Genomic DNA, 9,952 nt, shown 5'->3' with positions numbered 1-9,952 from the left:
TACTTATTCATTTTCTTGGTGTTTGATTACTAGTTTTCTAATAATTATGATCCTTTTAAATAAAAAGTACAATATTTGATAAACGATAAGATCTTTAAACTGAAATTAATCCCAATAATTTATATAATATTTGAATCCCGTTTAGTGCAAAAAGGCCAGGTATATAAGCATCGGTAAATTACCCATCTCTCATAAGTTTGAAGGGAAAACTATATATTTCAATCACTTTTTGTAATCATTGGAGAATATTCTAAGTCATAACAAAGATTGAAGACATCATAACATAGACTTCTGAATTTTTTTTTTGAAAATTGACCCCCAAAAAAGAGGTCATTTGCCAATCATTTATTAAGTGTGGACTTTTTTATGTAAATTGAATAAAAAAGAAATTCTTGAGAAATATTTCTTAATATTGTTCAGTTGATAAAGTATATAAACAAAGATCTTTGAAGACGTATTTTTTTATGATTTTTTAATATTATCTTCTTGACAAGTACCCCTAAAAATAACTGCAAATGGGTAGTCGCAGTAAGTAATTACCATTCCAAGTTTCACAGGCTGTGATACATTAAAAAAAGGGAAACACATCATGAGCTTTTAACTAATTGATAAGCAAGTACTAATTTAACTTTTCCCCTTTTAAAATCCAGTGTTGAAGCTTAAAAATCTTTTGACAAAGACTTTTCCTACATAGGTTCTACCGTAAAATGAAATAAAACTGATAAATAATAATTCTTACTTTTGTGATTTCTAATTCATGTCAAACATTCCCTTATTGGCTTTTATTATAAAAAAAATATTCGTTTCACAGAATTGATTTGAGTTTTGCGTTATTAATCAATTGATCTAGAAAATATATTGATTTATTTCCATTTTCAAACAACATTACATATACTCATGTGCACAAGGAATAGTTTGTGGAAAAAAAATTAATTTTAAATTGATCAATCAATCTATCTTAATTTAGAATTTCAAGATTGTTTCATGAATTTCTTTGATGCACACTTGGTAGTGACACAATGGTGCAGATGACACTTAATATTTCATAATGACTGCACATCATCAAAATATACAATCCAACATCAAATCTCCCATTGCGATAAAGAGTAAATAATGTCTTTTCCCTTCATAAAGCCTGTGGATCTTGAAGCTTCCAAATCACTGCCAAATATCACTTTTAACTGAAAGCTTACAAATGAAAATGATAAATATAAAATAATAAAGAAAATGATTTCTTCCTGTTCATGAGAGTGTATTATCTAACGCTAACCCTGTATCATCAGTTTCAATCATTTTCATGCAAATGTTTCTCTAATTTCTGCACAACTTTTTCAGTTGATACTAAAAATACATTCATTTTTATCCTTTTTCAAAAAATTTACTTGTGTACATGTGCACAAGAACATATGGGTCTCAAAACCTAAGGCCTACTAGATTGATCTTTATCAAATTTCAAAAGAATTTTTTTTAAAAAGTTCATGTTCATTTACTTAAAACAGAGGTGTAGATGAAACAAAGTACCTGGTATTCAATAATGATGACACATATTCAAAATATATCTTCAATAATAATTTGTCACATTGTGATTAAAAGTCAGTAGCTTTGTTTTCTCTTGATAAAGTCTTTAGATCTTGGACATTCAAAATTACTCCCAAATCATACTTAAACTGAATGCTTAAAAAAGTTTAAAAAATGAATATTTAAGCTTTCTCCCTATTCATGAGAGTACATCTTCATTCTCTGGTATCATTTCTCAGAAATTAACATATCAAAAATTCCCTTATTGGCTTTCATTTTTAAAAAAAATCCATTATACAGATTTTTTTTCAGTTTTGCATTAATTAATCAATTGATTTAGTTAATATATTGACTTATTTCCAATTTCAAACAACCTTACATATACTCATGTGCACAAGGATAAAGCCTTTAGATCTTGGGAATTCAAAATTAATCCCAATTATATTTAAACTTAGATGTGTTTAAAAAAATGATATTTAAGATTTCTCCCTATTCATGAGAGTACATCATCACCCTTTGGTATAATTTTTCACAAATTAACATATCAAAAATTCCCTTATTGGCTTTTATTATAAAAAAAATCCATTTAATAGAATTTTTTTCATTTTTGAATTAATTCATCAATTGATTTTAAAAATATATTGATTTATTTTCAATAACAAACAACCTTACATTTACTCATGTGCACAAGGAATAGTTTGTGGGAAAAAAATAAGTCTTAATTGATAAATCATTCTATCTTCCTTTAGAATTTCAAGATTGTTTCATGAAATTTTTTCATACACACTTACCTGGTAGTAACATTATGATGCAGTTGACATTTAATACTTCAGAATGACTGCACATCATTAAAATATACAATCCAACATCAAATCTCCATTTGCGATAAAAAGTCAATAATTGTCTATTCTCTTGATAAAGTCTTTGGATCTTGACGCTTCCAAATCACTGCAATTTATCACTTTTAACTGAAAGCTTACAAATGAAAATGGTGAATATAAAATAATGAAGAACATGATATCTCCCTGTTCATGAGAGTGTATCATCAATTTTAATCATTTTCATGCAAATGTATCTGTTATGTTTGCAAAACTTTATCAACTGATTAAGAAAATACATTCATTTTTATCTTTTTCAATAATTTACTTGTGCACATGTGCACAAGAACATATGGGTCTCAAAAACTAAGCCCTACTTGATTGATCTGTATCATATTTCAAAAGGATTTCAAAAAAGATTTTCATGCACACTTACATATGCTTCTGAAACTGAGATATAGATGACATAAAGTATTCAATAATGACTTCATATCATCAAAATATATCTTCCATTTTAAAATGTCACATTGCGATTAAAAGTAAGTAGCTTCCTTTTCCCTTGATAAAGCTTTTAAATCTTTGAAATTCAAAATTTCTCCCAAATCATATTTAAGCTGAATGCTTAGAAATGTTTTTAAAAAATGCACACCGGTATTTAAGATTCCTCCCTATTCATGAGAGTACATCATCACTCTCTGGTATTATTTCCCATAAATTAACATATCAAAAATTCCCTTATTAGCTTTTATTATAAAAAAAAATCCATTTCATAGAATTTTTTTTTTACTTTTGCATTATTTAATCAGTTGATTTAGAAAATTTATTGAATTATGTCTAATATCAAACAACATTACATAATTATACTCATGTGCACAAGGAATAGTTTGTGGGAAAAAAACTAAGTCTAAATTGATAAATTATTCTATCTTCCTTTAGAATTTCAAGATAGTTTCATGAATTTTTCATGCACACTTACTTGGTAGTGACACAATGATGCAGATGACACTTTATACTTCACAATGACTGCACATGATCAAAATATACAATCTAACATCAAATCTCCCATTGCGATAAAGAGTAAATAACTGTCTTTTCCATTGATAAAGCCTGTGGATCTTGACGCTTCCAAATCATTGCCATATATCACTTTTAACTGAAAGCTTACAAATGAAAATGATGAATATAAAATAATTAAGAACATGATTTCTCCCTGTTCATGAGAGTGTATCATCAATTTTAATCATTTTCATGCAAATGTATCTGTTATGTTTGCACAACTTTATCAACTGATTAAACAAATACATTCATTTTTATCTTTTTCAATAATTTACTTGTGCACATGTGCACAAGAACATATGGGTCTCAAAAACTAAGCCCTACTTGATTGATCTGTATCATATTTCAAAAGGATTTCAAAAAATATTTTCATGCACACTTACATATGCTTCTGAAACTGAGATATAGATGACATAAAGTATTCAATAATGACTTCATATCATCAAAATATATCTTCCATTTTAAAATGTCACATTGCGATTAAAAGTAAGTAGCTTCCTTTTCCCTTGATAAAGCTTTTAAATCTTTGAAATTCAAAATTTCTCCCAAATCATATTTAAGCTGAATGCTTAGAAATGTTTTTAAAAAATGCACACCGGTATTTAAGATTCCTCCCTATTCATGAGAGTACATCATCACTCTCTGGTATTATTTCCCATAAATTAACAAATCAAAAATTCCCTTATTAGCTTTTATTATAAAAAAAAAATCCATTTCATAGAATTTTTTTTTTTACTTTTGCATTATTTAATCAGTTGATTTAGAAAAAAATATAGATATATTTCCAATATCAAACAACCTTACATATACTCATGTGCACAAGGAATAGTTTGTGGGAAAAAAACTAAGTCTAAATTGATAAATTATTCTATCTTCCTTTAGAATTTCAAGATAGTTTCATGAATTTTTCATGCACACTTACTTGGTAGTGACACAATGATGCAGATGACACTTTATAATTCACAATGACTGCACATGATCAAAATATACAATCTAACATCAAATCTCCCATTGCGATAAAGAGTAAATAACTGTCTTTTCCATTGATAAGGCCTGTGGATCTTGACGCTTCCAAATCATTGCCATATATCACTTTTAACTGAATGTGACAATTTTAATCATTTTTGCAATATGTATCTGTTATGTTTGCACAACTTTATCAACTGATTAAGAAAATACATTCATTTTTATCTTTTTCAAAAAAGATTACTTGTGCACATGTGCACAAGAACATATGGGTCTCAAATACTAAGCCCTACTTGATTGATCTGTATCATATTTCAAAAGGATTTCAAACAAGATTTTCATGCACACTTACATATCATATTTCAAAAGGATTTCAAACAAGGTTTTCATGCACACTTACATATGCTTCTGAAACTGAGATAAAGATGACATAAAGAATTCAATAATGAGTTCATATCATCAAAATATATCTTCCATTTTAAAATGTCACATTGTTTAAAATTTTATATTTATCATTTTCATTTGTAAAGCTTTTAAATCTTTGAAATTCAAAATTTCTCCCAAATCATATTTAAGCTGAATGCTTAGAAATGTTTTTAAAAAATGCACACCGGTATTTAAGATTCCTCCCTATTCATGAGAGTACATCACTGTGCAGTCTGGCATTATTTCCCATAATTTAACAAATCAAAAATGTCACTACCAAGTGTGCAAAAAAAAAATCCATTCCATAAAATTTGTTTTTTTACTTTTGCATTATTTAATCAGTTGATTTAGAAAATTTATTGAATTATGTCTAATATCAAACAATATTACATAATTATACTCATGTGCACAAGGAATAGTTTGTGGGAAAAAAAACTAAGTCTAAATTGATAAATTATTCTATCTTCCTTTAGAATTTCAAGATAGTTTCATGAATTTTTAATGCACACTTACTTGGTAGTGACACAATGATGCACATGACACTTTATACTTCACAATGACTGCACATGATCAAAATATACAATCTAACATCAAATCTCCCATTGCGATAAAGAGTAAATAACTGTCTTTTCCATTGATAAGGCCTGTGGATCTTGACGCTTCCAAATCATTGCCATATATCACTTTTAACTGAAAGCTTACAAGTAAAAATGATGAATATAAAATAATTAAGAACATGATTTCTCCCTGTTCATTTATTTTTATCAAGAAGATAATATTAAAAAATAGATAAAAAAATACTTCTTCAAAGAATTGCTTTTTTGTTTATATACTTTATCAACTGAACAATATTAAGAAAATATTATTCAAGAATTTGTTTTATTCAATTTACAAAAATTCCACACTTAAGGATATACAATCCTCAGTTAACACAGTAATTTTTTTATAATTTTAAAGTTCGGTCTTAGCATACTGCATCACTTTTTCTTCACCGTTTTCATTTTATGCCTCACAACCAATCGCATCTTTAAAGGTTTAAACAAATGGTATAACCATCTACATCCGGATATCCAAAATTAAGTTAAGTTTGTCATATTTCATGAAAATGATCACATTCATGGGTCCACTTCCACATACAGTTTTTTTAAAAGTTAAGGAAATTAGAAGGCATTTTGCTGTTTTATGTAAAAGGAAACACTTCATACACTATGCAATAGTAAGACATAATACCCAGAAATCTTCGTAAGTCTGTCACATTTTTAGGAATCCATATATTCTTTTTGCCGCAATTTTCTTAGGATCTTTGCACACCATGTCTTGAAATATATTTCCCAGGAATTCTATTTCTTGTCTAAGAAATTTGCAATAGGTTGTTCAAATTTCAGGTTCGCTGAAAAATTATTTGAAACTTGATTAAGATTTTCCTATATAATATCGGAAACTTTTGCCGAACAGTATAAAGAAACACCATGGGCATACATTTCATTTTACTGCAATCCATAGAGAGGTTTTTCTATTATCCTTTGGAATGCGCTGGCGCATTACACAAACCAATGGCATAACATTATAAATGATTGGCAAATCCTCCTTTTTTGGGGGTGCTGTTTTCTCCTTAAAATGCTTCCGACATCGGTACTCTATAATACGCCATATTTCAATGTTTGTTATGACTTAGAATATTCTCAAATGATTCATCTAGTCTTGGAATTGGATATGCGTCCTTTATCGTTCTTGAATTAAGTCTGGGATAATCCACGCACACTCTCCACGATACCTGGCCTTTTGCACTAACACAAGCTGAGATATAAATTATGGGATTAATTTCAGTTTAAAGATCTTATCGTTTATCAATGCATCCAGAATATCACGCTTAAATTTAAAAGGATCATAATGCCGTAGAAACTAGGTTCCCGTAAAACACCGTCACTCAGAACGATATGATGTTCTCCAAAGGAATGTCCTAAATGTCCATGATAGATAACACAAAAATTCAGCAAATAATATCTGCAGAAACTTCTTAAGAAAGTCGCCTTTTCCCTCAGAGAGGTGAATTCGACCTTTTTCAAACAAGATTTAAGTGATCTGGTAACTCCTTTGGACCGTTTTCCTCCACGAGATTAACTTCACTTGAATTAATATGCTCACTAAGACACTTTAATCACAGGAGAAAATATTGCAATTTTAACACCGTGTTTTGCTGTTTATATTAACCGAATTTTCTTGCCAGTACTAACAGTAATCTATGTCGTGGTGAATTGACAATCTTACAAAGAAAAAACACAAAATATATCATTGTCAAAGAGAGAGATATTTGACATTATTATGTGCAACTCTGTTGCTTGAACTGTATATTTTTGACAGCTATAATAGTTTGTTACGTAAAAAGAGTTAGATCATTTTAAAATTTGAAGAACATAACCTACATTAAATTTTGAATAAAAGTCTACTCCTACTAGATTTTGAGAAACTCTACCGACAAATACTCTTAAATCCGTCTCAAAGTCGTCAAAGTTGAAAGTCATGTACGCTGTTCCTATTACAATTAAATCTTGGCCACTCGCAGTCATAAAATTTGATAACTTTTGTCTCCTACCTGATATGTAGGCTTTGCGTTCACTGCATAAATATCTTTTCTTGTGTTCTAGATTCTTTGTGGATTGTTCCTCGCCTATCCGGATACATTCCTCTTGCATGGCTGGAGTACCTACTTCTTGAACTGTTTTCGGTCGCGTTCGCTTAACTGCCATTCTGAACTCTTCGTTTTCAGAACAATTGTCAAGAAATGTCTTCAGACTGTTTTCCTCGATGCAGGCTCGGTTACTAGGATAAGCTCTTCTATATAGATCTTCTACAGCTTGTCCGTAATCTCTGAATGTTTCCATTTGCACGTTTTCGGCGCCATTTTGCTTCAGCAATGTAGTTATCCCATAAGGCTGTCTGTCCAAATTTCTGTTTAATGCATCTGTCAAAAGCTTATAATTCCCCAAGTATCGTCTGGCAGTCCGTACGCATAAAGTCTCTGCCTGACCGCGTAAAGTGGTCAACAGCACACCTCTTTTCCTTTGCATAGTCCACTGGTTTAAAGTAGCAACATTCTCAAAATATCTATAGAACTCCGTCCAGGTAGCTGCTCCATCTCCGGAAAATGTTCGTTTAACTGGAATACTTACAGTGCTTCCAGCTTGATTAGTAATTCCTGGTGTGGCGACAAAATCACTTCTATCTCTCGGCGATATCCGTCTCCTGATCTTTCTTTAGATTTCCAAAATTTACACAAAACACTGATCAATATGACAACCACGACTAGAAAAACGAATATAATGATCAACTCTCGCGTAGCCCACAATACTAAGTCTCCTGGAAAGAATCTATAGGTCACAAACGATAGAGATGTACAAAGTGAAATCAATCCGAACCAAAATCCGATTAGATATCTCCATCCTGCCGATTTCTCTCGTTCTCTTCCTGGGAGCTATATCCGTTTCTGCTACTGGAGTATTTAGGTCGTCTCCGTAAATCGGACAAACGGGTGAATAGGCTTCATTGAATTCTGTCAATAAGTTTCGACGTAAAGCACTACGCGGGGGAGTTTGTGGAATATCCGTAGTTCCTCGAGGCGTAGTCATCTTAATTTTATTTTCCTCCAAAGGTTGCATATAAAGCAAGCAGATAATTATTACATGTGTCACTAAAACGGCACTTACAAAGATATCCAGCCTGGTAAAATTCTAAAATTATATACACATCTAAATCCAAACGAATTCACAAAAATTTTATCGGTGTGACACAAATGTTTCCTTGAATGCCTTAATACGACAGCCGCAAAATGAACATTTGTAAAAATCACTTTTCCCTCCGTCTGCTGTTGCCATGCACTGACGATTCTCGGATTTCATGAACATAACAAAGCAGTTGGGACATTCCTTTCGTCCACTTAGGTCAATCTGCCCAATAAGAATAAAATTCCCATTTTCCGTAATGTATAATAATTCACAAATCTTTGTTGTCTTTGCGTATCCAAAATTACGAATTAGTAAATCCCACAAGAATGAATTACCACTGTAAAAATTCCAAGCGTTAATCCAGTTTTCGTTTTAATCCATATCACCATTAACGAAAATTGTATCCCACCGCTGCCACAACTTGTAGCGTTATTATTTTCCGAACATGTAAATCCTAAATAATTGATATTCCATCCACAAACACTACTATATTCCTTTTCTCTTAAATGAAAACACGGCATCAAGTTCACAATTTATTAATGGCGATAAATCAAAAACATAGCATATAAACAAAACAGACGAGTGACTTGGTCAAAATTTTCCTAAATACTCCTGCGTTTCCACAATATTTCCCCTTTTATACTGAAAAACTTCTTTCCATGATGCAATAATCTAACTCCTCTTTCCAAAATAACTCCTCACTGGGAATACTAATCAAAATCTAGGTCACTGTGCAGAGGAGTAAAAGAAATAAATAGGTTACTGGATTACATGTTAGCCCACATAATAAAAATGCAGTTAACTTTAAATAATTAAACAGTTTATACAAAATAATATATAGACATAATATGAATAACTGTAAATCTGCTACACTATATATTTATACTCGTACATGTGCTGTGAACGTGACTACGTTCATGAAATGACCTTGTAGATATTGATAACGCCATAAACGCCAAATTTTAGCATTTTAAAAGTAAACTTTGAAATTATTTAGCAAACAATCTAGCGAGAAGACATATTGATTTTGTTATATTTATATTTTTGATTTAACCTCATCTTGACATTTTGAAATTCCTGAATAATTCGTCTACGTCTTTAAAAAGTTATCCAACTTTTTTAAAGGAAACTATTTTCACAAAATTGGCTTTAAAAAGGCATTTTCCCATAAATTTCAATGGTTAAAGCGTCAAAAAGGATTAAAAACTATACCGCGTTTACAGTATTATAACATTAAAACTACAGTGCTGCTATCCCACAAGTTGACATGGGATGGGATCGGGTAGGATTCAATTGAGGATTCACGATAGAAACATATAGAAGTTAATCCAATCCTATCCTATCCTATCCTATCCTGTATCCTACAGCCAATCAGATTCGAGCAAAGGTTTATTCATATTTCAGAATAAATTACAAAAAAAAATACAATAAAATGTTAACAAAAGA

The 9,952-nt window shown here is 30.5% G+C and overlaps 1 long non-coding RNA gene across 1 annotated transcript; it reads right to left on the bottom strand.

Annotated features, from left to right (window-relative positions):
• Positions 1 to 273: 273 nt before the first annotated feature.
• Positions 274 to 5,523, bottom strand: LOC134260275 (uncharacterized). The gene is made up of 5 exons (XR_009990507.1): positions 5,298 to 5,523; positions 4,315 to 4,491; positions 3,313 to 3,496; positions 2,310 to 2,493; positions 274 to 1,188 (listed from the first exon to the last, which is right to left on the bottom strand). It is a non-coding gene; the product is annotated as an uncharacterized LOC134260275 (long non-coding RNA).
• Positions 5,524 to 9,952: the final 4,429 nt, after the last annotated feature.

Source organism: Saccostrea cucullata, unplaced genomic scaffold (genome assembly GCF_032062105.1).
Source record: "Saccostrea cucullata isolate Sc308-1 unplaced genomic scaffold, CSIRO_AGI_Scuc_v1 ctg12203, whole genome shotgun sequence".
In the NCBI taxonomy this organism is placed as follows: Eukaryota; Metazoa; Mollusca; class Bivalvia; order Ostreida; family Ostreidae; genus Saccostrea; species Saccostrea cuccullata.
This window is presented reverse-complemented; position numbering and strand designations above follow the sequence as displayed.